The sequence below is a fragment of the Eschrichtius robustus genome, chromosome X (assembly GCF_028021215.1).
Source record: "Eschrichtius robustus isolate mEscRob2 chromosome X, mEscRob2.pri, whole genome shotgun sequence".
NCBI classification, from domain to species: Eukaryota; Metazoa; Chordata; class Mammalia; order Artiodactyla; family Eschrichtiidae; genus Eschrichtius; species Eschrichtius robustus.
In genome coordinates, this window is record NC_090845.1 from 38,778,504 (window position 1) to 38,798,193 (window position 19,690).

At 39.5% G+C, this 19,690-nt stretch overlaps 1 pseudogene; it reads right to left on the reverse strand.

Annotated features, from left to right (window-relative positions):
- The window catches only part of LOC137756292 (tRNA wybutosine-synthesizing protein 3 homolog), a 13,967-nt pseudogene extending 6,156 nt beyond the window's left edge, over positions 1-7,811 (reverse strand).
- Positions 7,812-19,690: the final 11,879 nt, after the last annotated feature.

Below are 19,690 nucleotides of genomic sequence, written 5' to 3' on the forward strand. Positions count from 1 at the left end.
ACCTATCTTTTCATGTCAGAGCTTTCTGACATATTTGAGATAGTTCCTGACTTGATTGAGATACCTCCTGATGGACTTGAGACCCATCCTGATGTATTTCAGACTAGTCCTGAGGACTTTGACGTGCTTCCTGATACATTTGAGACAATCCCCAACATATTTAAGACTCTTCCTGTCTGTCTGAGATCCTTCCCAACATATCTAAAACTTTGACAACTTGGAGACCCATGCTGATTTGTTTGAGACTCTTCCAGACTTGTTCGAGAACTTTCCTGGTGTGTTTAAGACCATTCCTGATGTGTTGAGACTCTTCCTCTCTGTTTTAGACTCACATATTTAAAACTCTTCTGGACTATTTTAGATGCTTCCTAACTCGTTTGAGATGATACCTGCCATGTTGGAGACCCCACCTGACATATTTCAGACCCTCCTGACGTGTTTGAGACCCTTCGTGACTTGTTTGACAGCCTTTGTCACTATGTGAGAAACTTCTTGACATGCTTGAGACTCTTCCTAAGATGTTTGAGCCCCTGCCTGATTTGAGAAAATTCCTCATGTATTTCATCCTCTTCCGGACATGTTTCAGATCCTTCGCTACTTGTTGGAGACTTCCTGACATTTTAGAGAATTAGGTTGATTATTTGAAACTCTCTCTTTCTGTTTGTGACCCTTCCAAAAATATTTGAGACACTTATTGACTTGTTGAGACTCTTCCTGACTGAGACCCTTCCTGAGGCAATGAAAACGCTTCCTGAGATCTTCCTGCCATGTTTGAGACTCTTCCTGGCTTGTTTGAGAACATTCATGACACATTTGAGACCCCTGCATATATCTGACCCCTTCCTGGCTTGCTTGAAACTGTTTCTGACTGTTTGAATCTCTTCTTGACACTTTTGAGACACTTTTTGAGGTGTCAGAGATAACTTGCTTGAGATTGTACCTAAAATATTTGAGACCCTTCTTGACCTGTTTTGACAGTCTTTATGACTATGTGGCACCATTCCTAAGTTGTTTTAGTTTCTTTCTGATGTGTATTAGATTCTTCTTGTCTATTTGAGACTCTTCATGACTTACTATCAATGCCTACTGAGTATGAGATCCTTCCTGACATATTTGAGACCCTTCTTGACTTAATTGAGACCATTTCTGACATGTTTGAGACCCTCTCTGACTTAATGAGACGCTTCCTAAGAGGTTTGAGAAGTTTTCTATTTGAGACTCTGCCTTTTAATTTGAGACGCTTCCAGATGTATTTAGGACTATTCCTGAAATGTTTCCAACTTCTCCTGGTGTGTTTGAGACCCCTCCTGACTACGTTAAGACTGTTCCTGACTTGTTTTGAGCTACTTCCTGACATATTTGAGCCCCTTCCTAACATGTTTGAAACTCTTCTTGGCTGTTTGAGCCACTTCCTGTCATGCTTGAGACCCTTGCTGATGTATGTGAACAATTCCTGCATGGTTGAGACCTTTTATGACACACTTGAGACACTTCCTAACCTACTTGAGACTTTTCCTGACGTCTTGAAAGACTCCTTGATTTATTTGAAACCCTTCCTGACATATTTGAGACTCATCCTAACTTGTTTGAAATTCTTTTTGATATTTTTGAGACTCTATTGGACACCCTTCTGTATGTATTTTAAACTCTACCTGAGGAATCTGAGACCCCTTCTGACCAGTTTAAGACCCTTCCCTATTTTTCTGAGACGCTTCCTGATATATTTGAAAACCTTTCTGACTTGTTTGAAACTCTTGCTGAGCTGTTTGAGACCATTCCCAAAGTACCTGAGACTCTTCCTGGTTCTGAGATCCTTACTAATGTACTTAAAACTCTTCCTGATTACAATCAGATACTGACTTTTGGGGAAACAACTTTCCAACATATTTGAGACCCTGCCTGCCTGTTTGAGAAACACCCTTACAAGTATGAGGCCCTGCTTGACATTTCTGAGACCCTTTTGGACTATTGGAGACTCTTTCTGATGACTTTGGCATCCTGCTTCGCTTGTTTCACAGCCTTTCTGACCCTTGGAAAGCCTCCCAGACATGTTTGAGACCCTTCCTGACTAGTTGCGATCCTTGCTGAGGTACATGAGAATTTTCCTGACATATTTAAGGCTATTACTAACCTGTTTGAGACTTTTCCTGATACATTTGAGACTCCCTCTCAGTTTGAGATGCTTTCTATTTAACACTGTCCAGACTTGTTTGAGACTGATGTATTTGAGACCCTTCCTAATGGCTTTGAAACATGTTTTAAAATCTTCCTCAGTGTTTGAGCTCTTTAGTGATGTATTTGAACCATTCTTGTACGGTGGAGACCCTTGCTGAGATATTGGAGTCATTTTCAGCCTTATTTACAATCCTTCCTGGGGATTCCCTGGTGGTCCAGTGAATAGGACTCCGAGCTTCCATTGCCAGGGGCCTGGGTTCGATCCCTGGTCAGGGAACTAAGATCCCACAAGCTGTGTGGCATGGCCAAAAAAAACAATAATGAAAATAAATAAATAAATAAAATCCTTCCTAACATATTTGAGACTCTTCTCAAAGTACTGAGAAACTTCTTGATGTATTTTAAACCCTTCCTGAGATATTTGAAATTCATCCTGACTCATTTGAGACCCTTCCTGACAAGTTTTTTGTCTTTTTTTTTTTTTTGGCCATGCTTCGTGGCTTGTGGGATCTTAGTTCCCCAACCAGGTATTGGACCCGGGCCCCGGCAGTGAAAGCACCGAGTTCTAACCACTGGACTGCCAGGGAATTCCCCTTCCTGACCATTTTTAAATCCTTTCTTAATCGTTTGAGACCATTCCTGAAGTATTTGAGATTCTTCCTGTCTCTGAGACCCTTCCTGGTGAATGTAAAACTTTTCCTGACTACCTTCAGATAGACTCTTGCTGTCTGTTTAAGACACTCCCGGGGACTTCCTTGTTGGTCCAGTGGTTAAGAATCCACCTTCCAATGCAGGGGACATTGGTTCGATCCCTGGTCCAGGAACTAAGATCCCACATGCCATGGGTCAACTAAGCCCACACGCTGCAACTACTGAGCCCATGTGCTCTTGAGCCCACACACTCTGGAGACCACGCACCACAACTAGAGAGAAGCCTACGCACTGCAACAGACAGCCCGTGTGCCACAACTAAGACCCGCCACAGCCAAAAATAAATAAATAAATAAATAATTTCTAAAGTGTTATTTAAAAAAAGACACTCTCTCACAAGTTTGAGACTCTACCTTACTACGTGAGCCTTCTTGACAGGATGAGACCTCTCTTGATTTGTTCGACAGCATTTCTGACAGATTGAGACCCTTCGGACATATTTGAGATGTTTCCTGAGAAAATTCCTGACATATTCAAGACTTTTCCAGACAGTGTGATCCTTTGTGACTAGCTTAAGATGTTACCTTCCATGTTTGAGACCCCTCCTCACCTGCTGGAGACTCTCCCTGAGGTGTTAGAGATTCTCCTTGTATTTGAGATTCTTCTTCTCAGGGTAAGATACTTCCTAATATATTCAAGACCCTTACTGAGTTGTGTCAGAGCTTCCTGATGCATTTGAGACTCTTCTCTCTGTTTGAGACCAGTCCTGACACACTTAAGAACCTTTCTGACCTACTTAAAACTCTTGCTGAAATGTCTGAGGCACTTCATGACTTGCTTGAGAAATGTACAGACACGTTTGAGACCCTTATTGTTGTTTTTGAGACCCTTTATCTCTGTCAAAACCCTCATTGATGTCTTTAAACCTCTTCCTAATGACTTTGAGATGCTTCCAGAATTGTTTGAGAAGATTCCTGATGTATTTGAGACTTTTTTTCTGTTTGTGACACTTCCTGACATGTTTGAGTCCCTTCTTAACATGTTTCTTACTCCTCCTGATGTAGTTGGGATTCTTCCTGATGTATCTGAGGCCCTCCTTGACTTTTGAGACCGTTCTTAACACGGTGACACTCGTTTGTATGTGACACACTTCTTTTCTGTTTGCAACCTTTACTGGATTATTAATAACTCTCCTTAACTACATTGAGAAACTTCTTGACTGGTTTGAGATATTTTGTCATGTACTTGAGACTCTTCCTCTCTGCTTCAAATACTTCCTGACAAGTTTAAGACTCATCCATACATGTTTGAGACCCTTCATGCTGTATTTAAGAACCTTCCTTGGGCTTCCCTGGTGGCGCAGTGGTTAAGAATCCACCTGCCAATGCAGGGGACACAGGTTCGAGCCCTGGTCCGGGAAGATCCCACATGCCGTGGAGCAACTAAGCCTGCATGCCACAACTACTGAGCCTGCATACCACAACTACTGAAGCCCACGCGCCTAGAGCCCATGCTCCACAACGAGAAGCCACTACAATAAGAAACGCACACACCGCAACAAAGAGTAGTCCCCGCTCGCTGCAGTGAAGACCCAATGCAGCCAAAAATAAATAAATAAATTTATAAATTAAAAAAAAAGAACCTTCCTTGTGTATTTAAGACTCCTCCTGAAAAGTTTGAGAGTCACCATGACTTGTTTAAGATTCTCCAGGACATATTTGAGAACTTCTCTGACATGCTTGACACACTTCTCCTATTGAGACCCTTACTGAAATCTTTGAGCCCTTCTGGATATGCTTGAGACCCTTCCTTTTTGTCTGAGACCCTTTCTGACAAAATTAAAGCTCTTCCTGACTACTTTGAATCCTTGTGGTCCAATTTGAGAGAACTGATGTGTTTCAGACTTTTCCTCTTTCTTGGCAACACTTCCTGTCTTGTCTGAGACACATCCTAACAACCTTGAGACTCGTCCTGATGTATTTGATATCTCTACTGTATTTAGTTTCCTAGGGCTGCTGTAAAAAAAAAAAAAAAAAAAAAAACCCACAAACTGGGTGTCTTAAAACAACAGAAAGTAATTCCCTCATGGTTCAGGCCAGAGGTCTGAAATCAAGGTATCAGCAGGATTGATTCCTTCTGGAGGTTCTGAGGGAGAATCTGTCCCATGCCTCTCTCCTAGCTTCTGGTGGTTGTTGGTACTTCTTGGCATTCCTTGGCTTGTGGACATATCACTCAAATCCCTGCCTCCGCCTTCTTATGGCATTCACTTCCCTATGTGTCTTCACATGGCCTTCCTATAAGGACAGCAATCATTGAATTTAGGGCCCATCCTAATCCAGTATGGCCTCGTCTTAACTAATTACATCTGCAAAGACTCTATTTCCAAATAAGGTCACATCCTGGGGTTCCAGGTGTACATGAATGGGGGGCGGGGGGAGGGGGGGGTGCATCATTCAACACAGGTGCATCTACTAACATATTTGAGATTCTTCCCAACTGTTTGAGACCCTTCAAGACATATTGCAAACTGTCGGATGAATTTGAGACACTTCCTGATTTGTTTGAGATGCTTCCTGATTTTTTGAGAATTTTTCTAATGTATTTGAAGCCATTTCTAACTTGCTTGCAAGTCTTCCTGTTTGAGACTCTTCTTGACATGTCTGAGATTGTTCCTGCCATATCTACTACTCTTATTGACATATTTGTGAATCTTCCCAATTTATTTGAGATATTTCCTGACTGAGAGTGTACCTGGCATATTTGAGTCTTCTGTCTCTTTGAGAGTATTCCTGATGGATTTAAGAAGCTTCCTACCTATTTAACACTCTTTCTGACATGTTTGAGAAGACTTCATGAATTTTTTGAGACTCTTCCAGATGTATATGAGACTTTTTCTGATGTTCTTCTGTCCCTTCTCAACTTGGTTGAGATCTTTCCTGACATGTTCAAAACATCTGAGATGTATTTGAGACACTTCCTGCTCTTTGAAACACCTTACTGACTTATTTCTAGTTTGTCCTTGCTATTTTGAGAACCTTCCTGACTTATCTGAGATGCTTCCTGATGTATTTGAGACACTTCTTCTCCGTTCTGGCTACTTCCTGACAAGTTTGAGAGTCTTCCTGGAGTATTTGAGACACTTCTTGCTATATTTGAGAACCTACCCTCATGTATTTAAGATTTCCTGACATACTTGAGAGCCTTCAAGACTTGTTTAAGATTCTCCGTGACATATTAGACACCTTGCTTAAGACCCTTCTCAACTTATTTGAAACTTTACCTGACATATTTGAGATCCTTCTGGAGGTATTTGGGTTTCTTTCTCTTTCTCTCAGTTTGAGATGTTTACTGACTTGTTTTACAAGTTCTTCTTGACTACTTTGAGAACCTTCCAGACTTGAGGAGATTCCTGATGTATTATTTGAGACTCTTTCCCTCTGTTTGCAACACTTCCTGATATGCTTGCTGCTCTACCTGATGATTAGATTCCTCCTGATATACTTGACATTCTTCACCCTCTCAGTTGTATCTGAGACACTTCCTTTCTGTTTGAGACCCTTACTGACTTATCTATAACTCTTCTTAACTACTTTGAGAATGTTTCTGACTTGTTTAAGATGCTTCCGCATGTATTTGAGAATCTTCCTCTCTGTTCTAGAAACTTCTTGACATATTTAAAGCCCTTCCTGACATGTTTGAGACGCCTTCTCATGTGTTCCAGACCTCCCTTGCCATATCTGAGAACATTTCTCATGTATGTAAGACTCTTCTAGACGTGTTTGGGAGCCTTCATGGCTTGTTTGAGACTCTGGTATATTTGAGACCTTTTCTGATATGCTTGAGATGCTTCTTGAATTGTTTGAGTCTCTTTCTGAAATGTTTGAGACCCTTCCAGGTTTATTTTAGAGTCTTCTCTCTGTTTGAGACCCTTACTAACAAAAGCTCTTCTTGACAGCTTTGCGATCCTTCCAGTCAGGTTTGAGAGGATTTGCAACGTATTTCAAATGCTTCCTCTCTCTCTCTCTGCAACACTTCCCATCGTGTTTGAGACACTTCCTGGTATTTGAGACTCTTCCTGACTGTGATTTTTTTCCGACATGTTTGAAACTCTTCCAAAGGTTTTTAATATTCCTCCTGATGATTTTGAGGCCCTACCTGATGTATTTGAAACGCTTTCTGATCTGCAAATGACTCTGTTGAATTGTTTAAGACCCTTTCTGACATGTATGAAGTTATTCCTAGAGTATTTGAGACTTTTCCTGTCTGTGTGAGACCCATCTTGACTTGGAGACACTTCCCGCCATGTGTGAGAGTACTTTGAAACTCTTTCTAACTTAAGATGATTCTTGATGTGTTTGAGACATTTCCTCTCTGTCTGTGACCGTTCCTGACTTGTTTGAGACACTTCCTGACATATTTGACACCCCTCCTAATGAACTTGAGACCCTTCCTGACAAGGTTGAGACTCTCCCTGACTTATATGAGACCCTTCCTGATTTTTGACACATCCTGAAATATTTAAAGCCTTCTCTGACTTGCTTGCAACTCTTCCTGACTCTTTGAGACCCTTCCTGACATGTTTGAGACCACTCCTGACATATTTACTCCTCTTCCTGATGTATTTGAGACATTCCTTGAATTTGAGACTGGTTTTGACATCTTTGAGATTCTTCTTGTCTCTTTGAGACCATTCCTAATGGATTTGAGAACATTCTGTACTTATTTAAGACTCTTCCTCCCATGTTTAAGACTCTTCATAATGTGTGTGAGACTCTTCCTTACACGTATGACTTGGTTGACATGCTTCCCAACTCAGAATCCCTTAGTGAAATGTTTAAGACCCTTCCAGAAGTATTCAAGACACTTACTGACGCTCACTGACAAATGTAATGTTCTTCACGACTACTTTGAGATCCTTTCAGTCTGGTTTGAGAGGATTCATGATGCATTTCAGCTCCTTCCTCTCTCTTGACACTTCCTGTCATGTTCGAGACACATCTTGTCATGTTTGAGACTCTTCCTAATGATAGTGAGCGCCCCCCGCCCCCTGATGTATTTGAAACCCTTTCAGACATGCATGACTCCTTTTCATGTACTTGGGACCCTCCCTTCCTAACAGGTATGTGAAGTATTTGAGACTCTTCCTCTCTGAGACACATCCTGGCTTGTTGGAGATGCTTCCTGAGATGTCTGAGACTTCCGGACTTGTTTGAGACTCTTCCTCATATGTTGGAGACTGTTCCTGACACACTTGCTATTCTTTCTGATATATTTGAAAATCTTCTTGCTGTCTTTGAGACATTTCCTGACTGTTTGAGACCATTCATGACATATTTGAGACTCTTCCTGTCCCTTTGTAATCATTCCTGACAGATTTGAGAACGTTCCTTCCCTATTTGAGATTCTTCCTGATGTATCTGAGATTCTTCATAACATTTTTGAAACTCTTCCTGACATTTATGAAATCTTTTCTAACTTGCTTGAGACTTTTCCCAACTTGTTTGAGAATCTTCCTGACATGCTTAAGACTCACAAATGAATTTGAGACATTTCCTTCGGTTCAGTAAACATTACTGACTTATTTACGGTCCATCCTTACCACCTTGAGAACATTCCTCACTTATTTGAGATGCTTCCTTATGTATTTGAGACTTTTCCTCTCTGTTCTGGACTGTTCCTGAGAAGTTTAAGACTCTTCCTCTCATGTGTGAGGCTCTTCCTCACATATTTGAGAACCTTCCTGACATATTTAAATCCCTTCCTGACATGTTTTAGAGCATCCATGATTTCTTCGAGACTCTTCCTGATATATTAGGAACAATTTTTCTACTTGCTTGAAACCTTTCCTGACAAGTTTGAGACTCTTCTGGAGGTATTTAGATATTTTTCTCTCTGTCTGAGACCTTTATTTACTTGTTTGACTTGTTTGAGAAGATTCCTGATGCATGTGAGACCTTTCCCCTCTGCTTGCGACACTCCTAATATGTTTGAGAAACTTCCTGACATGTGTGCTACTCTTCCTGATGTATTTGAGATTCTTCCTAATTCATCTGAGACACTTCCTGATATGTTGATTCTCTGGGTTGTATCAGAGACACTCCATTTCTGTTTGAGACTCTTACTGACTTATTCATAACACTTCCTTACTACTTTGAGAATCTTCCAGTCTGGTTTAAGAGGATTTGTGATATATTTCAGATCCTTCCTCTCTCTTTGTGACACTTCTTGTCATATTTGAAACACATCTTGATATGATGAGACTCTTCCTGACCATTTGAGATGTGCCTGCTATGTTTGAAACCCTTACAAAGTTGAGGCTCTTCCTGACTGTTTGAGACTCTTTCTGACATTCCTGAGACTCTTCATGACATGTTTGAGACCTATATTTATTTATTTGAGACTCTTCCTGACAAGTTTGAGACTTCTTGACATACTGTGACTTTTCCCACCTATTGGAGACTGTTGCTCTCAGTTTGAGACACTTACTGACCTATTTGAAACTCTTCCTAAGGACTTTGAAAGTGTTCCTTACTTGTTTGAGATGATTTGTGACGGTTGAGACATTGTCTCTCTAATGTGACTCTTTCTGACGTGTTTGAGACTCTTCCTGACAGACTTGAGACACTTCCTAATGTATGATTCTCTTCCTAATTTGCTGGCCTGTTTAGGACCATTAGAGACATATTTTACACTCTGCCTGACAAATTTGAGACCCTTCCTTACCAGTGTCAGACCCTTCCTGACTTGTTTGAGTTGACTACTGTGTTAGATATTCCTCTTGACTATTTGAGTCTCTTCCTGCCTGGGTAAGATGACTCCTGATATATTTGAGACCCTCCCTAACTTATTGCTACCTTTCCTAACTACTTGAGACCTTTCTCATGAAATTTTAAGATCCTTACTCACTTTTTGAGAACCTTCTTAACAGATTTGATACCTTTCTTGATTATATGATACCTTTCCTTCGGGTTTGAGACCTTTTGTGATGTATTTAAGATGTTTATCTCAGTTTGAAGCCCTTCCTGACATATTTTGAAGTCTTCCTATGTTGAGACCATTACTGACTTGTTTGAGATGATTTCTGATGTATTTGAGACACCTCCTCTCTCTCTGAGAGCATTTATGATACATTCGCCGCACTTCCTGATGTATTTAAACCCTTCCTATATGATTGAGACCCTTCTTGTCTTGTCTATTACCCTTCCTGAGGTAATTAAAACTCTTCCTTACCATATGACCCAGCAATTCGACTCCTAGGTATACATTCCCTGCAGAATAAGAACTGATGTTCATACAAAACTTGTACTCAAATATTCATAGGATCATTATTCATAATAGCCAAAAAGGAGAAACAACCCAAATATCTAACAACTGATGAATAAATAAAATGTGATATATCCATACAATGGAATATTATTCAGCCATAAAAGGGAATGAAGTACTGATACATACTACAGCACAGACGGATCTTGAAAATATTACACTAAGGGAAAGAAAACAGAAAAAAAGGTCACATGTTATATGATTCCATTTATATGAAATGTCAAAATAGGAAAATCCATAGAGGCAGAAAGTAGATTTGTCATTGTCACTGGCTGGGGGTAGGGAGGAACAGTGAGGGACTGCTAATGGGTATAGGGTTTGTTTTTAGAGTGATGAAAATTCTGGAATTAGATAGTGGTGATGGTTGCACCACCTTGTATACACACTAAAACCCACTAAATTATATACTTCAAAAGGGTGAATTTTACTGTATGTGAATTATATATCAACAAGAAACTCTGTTACAAAAACAAAAAACTCGGGCTTCCCTGTTGGCGCAGTGGTTGAGAGTCTGCCTGCTAATGCAGGGGACAAGGGTTCGAGCCCTGGTCTGGGAGGATCCCACATGCTGCGGAGCAACTGGGCCCGTGAACCACAACTACTGAGCCTGCGCGTCTGGAGCTTGTGCTCCACAACAAGAGAGGCCGCGACAGTGAGAGGCCCGCGCACCGCGATGAAGAGTGGCCCCCACTCGCCGCAACTAGAGAAAGCCCTCGCACATCAACGAAGACCCAACACAGCCAGAAATAAATAAATTAATTAATTAATTAAATTAAAAACAAACAAACAAACAAACAAAACAAACAAACAAAAAACTCTTCCTGATGACTTTCAATTTTGAGATAATTCTTGATGTATTTAAGACCTGTTCTGACTTCTTAAGACCTTTAAGAACATGTTTGAGACATGAAGACATGGAGACCTTTCCTGATGTGCTTTTTTTTTTTAAGATTATAAATGGTTTTATTTTTCTCCAGCTTTATTTAGATATACTTGACATATAACATTGTGTAACTTTAAGGTGTACTATGTGATTATTTGATACACATGTATGTTGTGAAATGATTACCACAGTAAGGTTAGTTAACACCTCCATTACCTGACATAATTACCTTTTCTCGGTGTGTGGTGAGAACATTTAAGATTTACTCTCTCAACAACTTTCAAGTATATAATAAACTATTGTTAAATATACTCACCATGCTATACATTAGATCCCCAGAACTTATTCATCTTATAACTTGTAAGCTTATACCCTTTGATCAACATATCCCATTTCTTCCAACACCATCACCATCCCCCCCACAGCAGCCCCTGGCAACCACCATTCTACTCTCTGTTTCTATGAGTTCAGCCTTGTTAGATTCCATATATAAGTGAGATAGATCATTCAGCATTTGTCTTTTTTTTTTAGAATATTTTTTTTTAACCTTTTTAAATTAATTATTTATTTATTTTTGGCTGTGTTGGGTCTTCGTTTTTGTGCGAGGGCTTTCTCTAGTTGCGGCAAGCAGGGGCCACTCTTCATCGCAGTGCGTGGGCCTCTCACTATCGCAGCCTCTCTTGTTGCAGAGCACAGGCTCCAGACGCGCAGGCTCAGTAGTTGTGGCTCACGGGCCCAGTTGCTCCGTGGCATGTGGGATCCTCCCAGACCAGGGCCCGAACCCGTATCCCCTGCATTGGCAGGCAGACTCTCAACCACTGCGCCACCAAGGAAGCCCCCAGCATTTGTCTTTATTTGACTTATTTCACTTAGCATAATGCCCTCAAGGTCCATCCAGGTTGTCACAAATGGGAGGATTTCCTGCCTTTTTATGGCTGAATAATATTCCTGTGTGTGTATGTATGTATCACATTTTCTTCACCCATTCATCAGCCAATGGGCATTTAGGTTATTTCCATGTATTTGGCTGTTGTTAATAATGTTGCATTGAACGTGGAGATGCAGATATCTATTTCAGATCCTGATTTCATTTCCTTTGGATATACACCCGGAAATGGGATTGCTAGATCATATGATAATTCTATTTTTAATTTTTTTATTTTAATTAAAATTTTTAATTTTTAATTTTTTGTTTTCCAAATGGCTGCACCAATTTACATCCCCACCAATGTGACAGTGCTCTTTTTTCTACATCCTTGCCAACACTTATCTCTTTTTTTTTAAAATATTTATTTATTTATTTTTATTTGGTTGCATGGGGTCTTAGTTGCAGCAGGCGGGCTCCTTAGCTGCGGCACGTGGGCTCCTTAGTTGCGGCACATGGGCTCCTTAGTTGTGGCATGCGAACTCTTAGTTGCAGCATGCATGGGATCTAGTTCCCTGACCAGGGATCAAACCAGGGCCCCCTGCATTGGGAGTGCAGAGTCTTATCCACTGCGCCACCAGGGAAGTCCCAACACTTGTTATCGCTTATCTTTTTGATTATAGCCACTCTAACAAGTATGAGGTGATAGCTCACTGTGGTTTTGATCTGCATTTCCCTGATGATTAGTGACATTGAGCACCTTTTCATGACCTGTTGGCCATTTGTATGTCTTCTTTGAGAAAATGCCTTTTCAGGCCCTTTAACCATTTTTAATTGGAATATTTGGGGGATTTTTTTGCTATTGAGTTATATGAGTGCCTTATATATTTTGGATATAAGCCTATCATCAGATATAAGGTCTGCAAATATTTTCTCTCATTCCATAGGTTGTCTTTTCATTTTGTTTATTGTTTCTTTTGCTGTGTAAAAGCTTTTTAGGTTGCTGTAGTCCCACTCATTTATTTTTGCTTTTGTTGTGTGTGCTTTTGGTGTCATATAAAAAAATAATTGCCAACACTAATGTTAAGGAGTTTTTCCCCTATGTTTTCCTCTGGGGGTTTTACGGGTTCAGGTCTTATATTTAAGTCTTTAATCAATTTCAAGTTAATTTTTGTGAGTGATGTAACATAGGGATCCATTTCATTATCTTACATGTGAATATCCGGTTTTCCCAATACTATTTGTTGAAAAAACTATCCTTTCCCCATTGAGTATTCTTGGTCCCCTTGTCAAATATTAGTTGACAGTATGTGCATGGTTTTATTTCTGGGCTCTCAGTTCTGTTCCATTGGTCTGTGTGTCTGTTTTGATGCCACTAGTATACTGTTTTTATAACTATAGCTTTGTAATATACTTTGAAATCAGGAAGTATGATGCCTCCAGCTTTGTGCTTCTTTCTCAAAAGTGCTTTGGCTATTCACAGCCTTTTGTACTTCCACATGAATTTTAGGATTGTTTTCCTATTTCTGTGAAAAATGCCATTGGAATTTTGATAGGGATTGCACTGAATATATAGATGGCTTTGAGTAGTATGGACATTTTAATGACATTAATTCTTCCAATCCATGAACACAGGATATCTTTCCATTTATTTGTGTCTTTTCAATTTCTTTCATCAAAGTCTTATAATTTTCACTATACACATCTTTCACTTCCTTGGTTAAAATTCTGCCTAATTTTCCCTATTATTTTTAATGCTATTATTAATGGGATTGTTTTCTTTTTCAGATATTTCATTGTTAGCGTATAGAAACACAACTGAATTTTGTATGTTGATTTTGTATCCTACAAGTTTTCTGAATCTATTGATTAGTTCCAGCAGTTTTTTGGTGGAGTCTTTAGGATTTTCTATGTATAAGATCATATCATCTGCAAACAAAAACAATTTTATTTCTTTTTGTTTATATGTAAGTTTCAGGTGTACAACATTATAATATACACTACAAAGTGATCACCCCCAAAAGTCTAGTAACTATCCATCCCCATATAATTGACTCCCTTCACCCTTTTCGCCCACCCCCAACACCCTTCCTCTGTGGTAACCACCAAGCTGTTCTCTGTATCTGTGAGTTTGCCTTTGTTTTGTTTTGTTTTGTTTAGATTCCACATATAAGTGAAATCATATGTATTGGTCTTTTTCCTTCTGACTTATTTCACTTAGCATAATACCCTCAAGGTCCATCCATGTTGTCACAAATGGCAACATATTCTTTTTTATGGCTGAGTAGTATTCTATTGGATATACACACCCCATCTTCTTTATCCATTCTTCTGTCAATGGACACTTATGTTGTTTCCATATCTTGGCTATTGTAAATAATGCTGCAATGAACACAGGGGTGCCTATATCTTTTCAAATTAGTGTTTTCATATTCTTGAGATAAGTACCCAGAAGTGGAATAGCTGGATCATATGGTAGTTCCATAGTTTTATTCTTAATTTTTTGAAAAATCTCCATACAGTTTTCCATATTGGCTGCACCAATTTACAATCCCCCCCCCAACAGTGTACAAGGGTTCCCTTTTCTCCACATGCTCTCCAACACTTGTTATTTCTTGTCTTATCGATAATAACCATTCTAATAGGTGTGGGGTGCTATCTTATTGTGGTTTTGATGTGCATTTCCCTAATAATTAGTGATGTTGAACATCTTTTCATGTGCCTGTTGGCCATCTGTATGTCTTCTATAGAAAAATGTCTATTCATATATCTGCCCATTTTTTAATTGAATTATTTTTTGTTGTTCAGTTGTATGAGTTATTTATATATTGCTAGTAACCCCTTATTGGATTTGCAAATATCTTCTCCCATTCAGTAGGTTGCCTTTTTGTTTTGATAATAGTTTCCTTCACTGTGCAAAAGGTTTGTAGTTTGACATAGTCCCATTTGTTTATTTTTGTATTTGTTTCCTTTGCCTTTGGAGTCAAATCCACCAAAACATCACTAAGACCAATGTCAGTGAGATTATTGCCTATGTTTTCTTCTAGGAATTTTATGGTTTCAGGTCCTACATGCATGTCTTTAATCCACTTTGTGTTCACATTTGTGTATTGTGTAGGATAGTGGTCTAGATTCATACTTTTACATGTGGCTGTTCAGTCTTCCCAGCACCATTTTTTTTTAATATTTATTTATTTGGTTGTGCCAGGTCTTAGTTGTGGCAGGTGGGCTCCTTAGTTGTGGCTCACCAGCTCCACAGTTGCAGCATGCGGGCTCCTTAGTTGCAGCATGCGAATACGAACTCTTAGTTGTGGCATGCATGTGGGATCTAGTTCCCTGACCAGGGATCAAACCTGGGCCCCCTGCATTGGGAGCACAGAGTCCTATCCACTGCACCACCAGGGAAGTCCCCCAGCACCATTTATTGAAGAGACTTTCCTTTCTCCACTGTATGTTCTTTGCTCTTTTGTCATAAACTAATTGTCCATACATGTGTGGGTTTATTTCTGGGCTTTCAATTCTGTTCCATTGATCTGTGTCTGTTTTTGTGCCAGTACCATACTGTTTTGATTACTATAGATTTATAGTATAGTTTGAAATCAGGGACCATGATACCTCTAGCTTCATTCTTCTTTCTCAAGGTTGTTTTAGCTATTCACAATCTTTTGTGATTCCATACAAATTTTAGAATTATTTGTTCTAGTTCTGTGAAATTTGCCATTGGAATTTTGATAGGGATTGCACTCAATCTGTAGATTGTTTTGGGTAATATTGACCTTTTAATGATATTAATTCTTCCAATACATGAGCACAGAATATATTTCCATTTATTTCTGTCTTCTTCAATTTCTTTCATCAGTGTCTTACAGTTTTCAGTGTACCGGTCTTTCACCTCCTTGGTAAATTTATTCCTAGGTATTTTATTCTTTTTGATGCAACTGTAAATGTGATTGTTTTCTTAATTTCTCTTTCATAGAAATGCCACAGATTTCTGTATATTTTGTAACCTGTGACTTTGCTTAATTCACTCCTTAGTTCTAACAGTTTTTTGGTAGTCTTTAGGATTTTTCTATATATAGTATCCTGTCACCTGCAAATAGTAACAGTTTTAATTCATCCTTTTTGATTTGGATGCCTTTTATTTCTTCTTGCCTAATTGCTGTGGCTAGGATTTCCAATACTATGTTGAATAAAAGTGGCAAGAGTGGGCACTCCTGTCTTGTTCCTGATCATAAAAGGAAAGTTTTCAACCTTTCACCACTGATTATGATGTTAGCTGTGGGCTTGTCATGTATGTCCTTTATTAAGTTGAAGTACATTCCTTCTATACATAATTTATTGAGAGTTTTATCATGAAAGGATGTTGAATTGTTATCAAATGCTTTTTCTGCATCTATTGAGATGTTCATGTGATTTTTATCCTTCATTCTATCAACGTGGTATACCATATTAATTGATTTGTGTATGTTAAACCATACTTACATCCCAGGGACAAATCCCACTTGATCATGATGTATGATCATTTTACTGTTCTGCTGAATTCAGTTTGCTAGTACTTTGTTGAGAACTTTTGCATCTATATTCACCAGGGATATTTGCCTGTAGTTTTCTTTTCTTGTAGTATCCTTAGCTGGCTTGGTATGAGGGTAATGCTGGCCTCATAAAATGAGTTTGGAAGTGTTTGCTCCTCTTCAATTTTTTGGAAGAGTTTAAGAAGGACTGGTATCAATTTTTCTTTATATATTTGATACAATTCACCAGTGAAACCATCTGGTCCTGGGCTTTTCTTTGTTGGGAGGTTTTTGATTACTGATTCAATCTCCTTGCTCATTATTGGTCTGTTCATATTTTCTATTTCTTCATTACCCAGTCTTGATAGGTTCTATGTTTCTAGGAATTTTTCCATTTCTTCTAGGTCATCCAATTTTTTACTGTATAATTGTTCATAATAGTCCTTATTATCCTTTGTATTTTTGTGATATTAGTTGTAATGTCTTCTATTTCTGACTTTACTTATTTGAGTCTTCTTTTTTGCTTGGTTAGTCTAGATAAAGGTTTGTCGATTTTGTTTATCTTTTCAAAAAACCAGCTCTTAGGGACATCCCTGGTGGCGCAGTGGTTAAGAATCTGCCTGCCAATGCAGGGGACACGGGTTCGTGCCCTGGTCCGGGAAGATTCCACATGCCATGGAGCAACTAAGCCCATGCACCACAACTACTGAGCCTGCACTCTAGAGCCCACGAGCCACAACTACTGAAGGCCAGGTGCTTAGAGCCCATGCTTCACAACAAGAGAAGCCACCGCAATGAGAAGCATGCATACCACAATGAAGAGTAGCCCCTGCTCTCCACAACTAGAGAAAGCCCGCGCGCAGCAACAAAGACCCAAAGCAGCCCAAAAATTAATTAATTAATTAATTAATTTTTAAAAACAGCTCTTAGTTCTGTTGATCTTTTTTTTTTCTGGTCTCTATTTCACTTGTTCCTTTTCTGGTCTTTGTTTTTTCCTTCCTTCTGCTAACTTTGGGCTAGCTTGCTATTCTTCTTCTAGTTGAGGTGTAAAATTGGGTTGTTTATGTGAGATCTTTCTTTTTTCTTAATGTAGGTCTTTATAAACTTCCCACTTAGAATTTCTTTTGTTGCATCCCATGAGATTTGGCATGTTGTGCTTTCATTTTTGTTTGTTTCAAGATTTTTTTAAATTTCCCTTTTGATTTCTTCTTTGGCTCACTGGTTGTTCAAGAGTGTGTTGTTTAATTTCCACATATTTGTGAATTTTCCCAGGAGGGGCAGAACTTCAGTATTTATCATTCCACCCTCTAGGTACCTGTTGCAGAGGCTAAGTTCCAGGTGAGCATGGTTGAGCAGTCATGGGCTCCTGTCTTCCACACAGTCCCCACTCCTTGGGTGGAAGATCTACTTCAGGTGCAGTACACTGAGAATACTGGGGCATTGATCACTCTTTTCCCAGCTTGTTCATGGGGCAAAGGTTTCATGAAGGAAGAGGCAAACTGAGAAGACCAGAGGCTACCACCCCCTCCTCAGTGCCCAGCTCCTAAAGCAGGTGTATCACTTAGAAAGAAGCTGCCACTGTTCCTGCCCCAGCTATGAGCCATGGCTTAGAAATTTTGCCCAAAGGGAGAGGCAGGGCATAAAACAGTGCTCTGGAGCTCTTTCCAAAGGAACTTTATTTGAAACATAATGTAGGGAACTTCAAGCCTAAGGATACTATCAAAAACAATGGAGGAAAGATGGAAAGCAATTAGGAGGAGACTGATCGTTTCATTAGCGGTATAAACTAAATCACAGGCCAGCTAGTTTACAGGGAGAACCAGGGAAAGTGACAGCTAGAATAGCCCTCCTAGGGTCAGAAAAACCCTCAAACACTACCCCTCCAAAGTAGTCTGAATTTAAAGAGTTCATTCTTTGGGGCAATTTATGCCCCAGGGCATTGTTGAAAGCAATAGAGCAATCAGCCAGCAATTAGTGGAGTTTAACAGCTAGGTGTGATCAGGGAAAGAGAGTCAAGAGAGCCCTGCTAAAACCACTTTCATCCCAGGCTGATTGCTCATGCCCAAGACTTTGCCCTCTGAGGAGCAATATCAGAGGTTTAACACTGAAGGGGAAATCGACTTCACTAAAATAATCCAGCCAGTCACTAAGCAAATAAACAAACAAACAACAATAACTAGCCCCAGGGCAAGGGAATCAGTGCCCAGAGTTGCTATAACACATTATATAAAATGTCCAGTTTTCAACAAAAATTACAAGACATGAAAATAAACAGGAACGTATGATTCATAGGCAGGGAAAAAATCAGGCAACAGAAACTGCCTGTGAGAGCAACCAGATGTCAGATTTAATAGAACCAAGACACCAAAGTAGCCATTATAAATATATTCAAAGAACTAAAGGAAATCTTGCTTAAAGAAGGAAAGGAAGGTATGATGACTGTGATAGACTGAATGTTTGGTTCACCTCAAAAATCATATGTTGAAATCTAATCCCCGATGTTACGGTATTTGGAGGCAGAGCCTTTGGGAGATAATTAGATCATGAGGGTGGAGCCCTTAAGAGTGGGATTACTGTCCTTATAAAAGAGACCCCAGTTATAAAGCAGAAACTAACACACGATTGTAAAGCAATTATACTCCAATAAAGATGTTTAAAAAAAAAAAGAGAGAGACCCCAGAGAGATCCCTTGCCCCTTCTGCCTTGTGAGGAAACAATGAAAACATAGCTGTCTATGAACCAGGAAGCAGGCCCTTACCAAATATGCCACCACCTTGATCTTGGACTTCCCAGTCTCCAGAACTGTGAGAAATAAATGTTTGTTGTTTAAGCCACCCAGTCTGTGGTATTTTTGTTATAGCAGCCCTAATCAACTAAGAGAATAACCATGTCTTATCAAGTGGGGAATAGCAATAAAGAGATAGAAGTTATATATTTAAAAAAAAACCAAAATGCAAATTCTGGAGTTGGAAATACAATAACTGAGACTTTCGGTTTCTGGTTCTACATGTAAGAAGTTTGGAAGTTGCCACTCTGTCCTAAAAGCAAGTGAAAAGCTGAACAGACTGAAAAAGCAACAGCTCTTCTTGGATCTGTAAGAGGGGAGAACATAGAGCAAATCACTGCCCCAAAGATTGAAGAGATAGACAAGTGAACACAGGGAGTCACAGCTTACTTGAACAGAGACTCACAAGTGGAAACAACCATAGGAACCACTGCAAGGGTGGAAAAACCTGAACTATAATTGACAAATTGCTGGAGGCTCACTGTGCAACTCTGAAA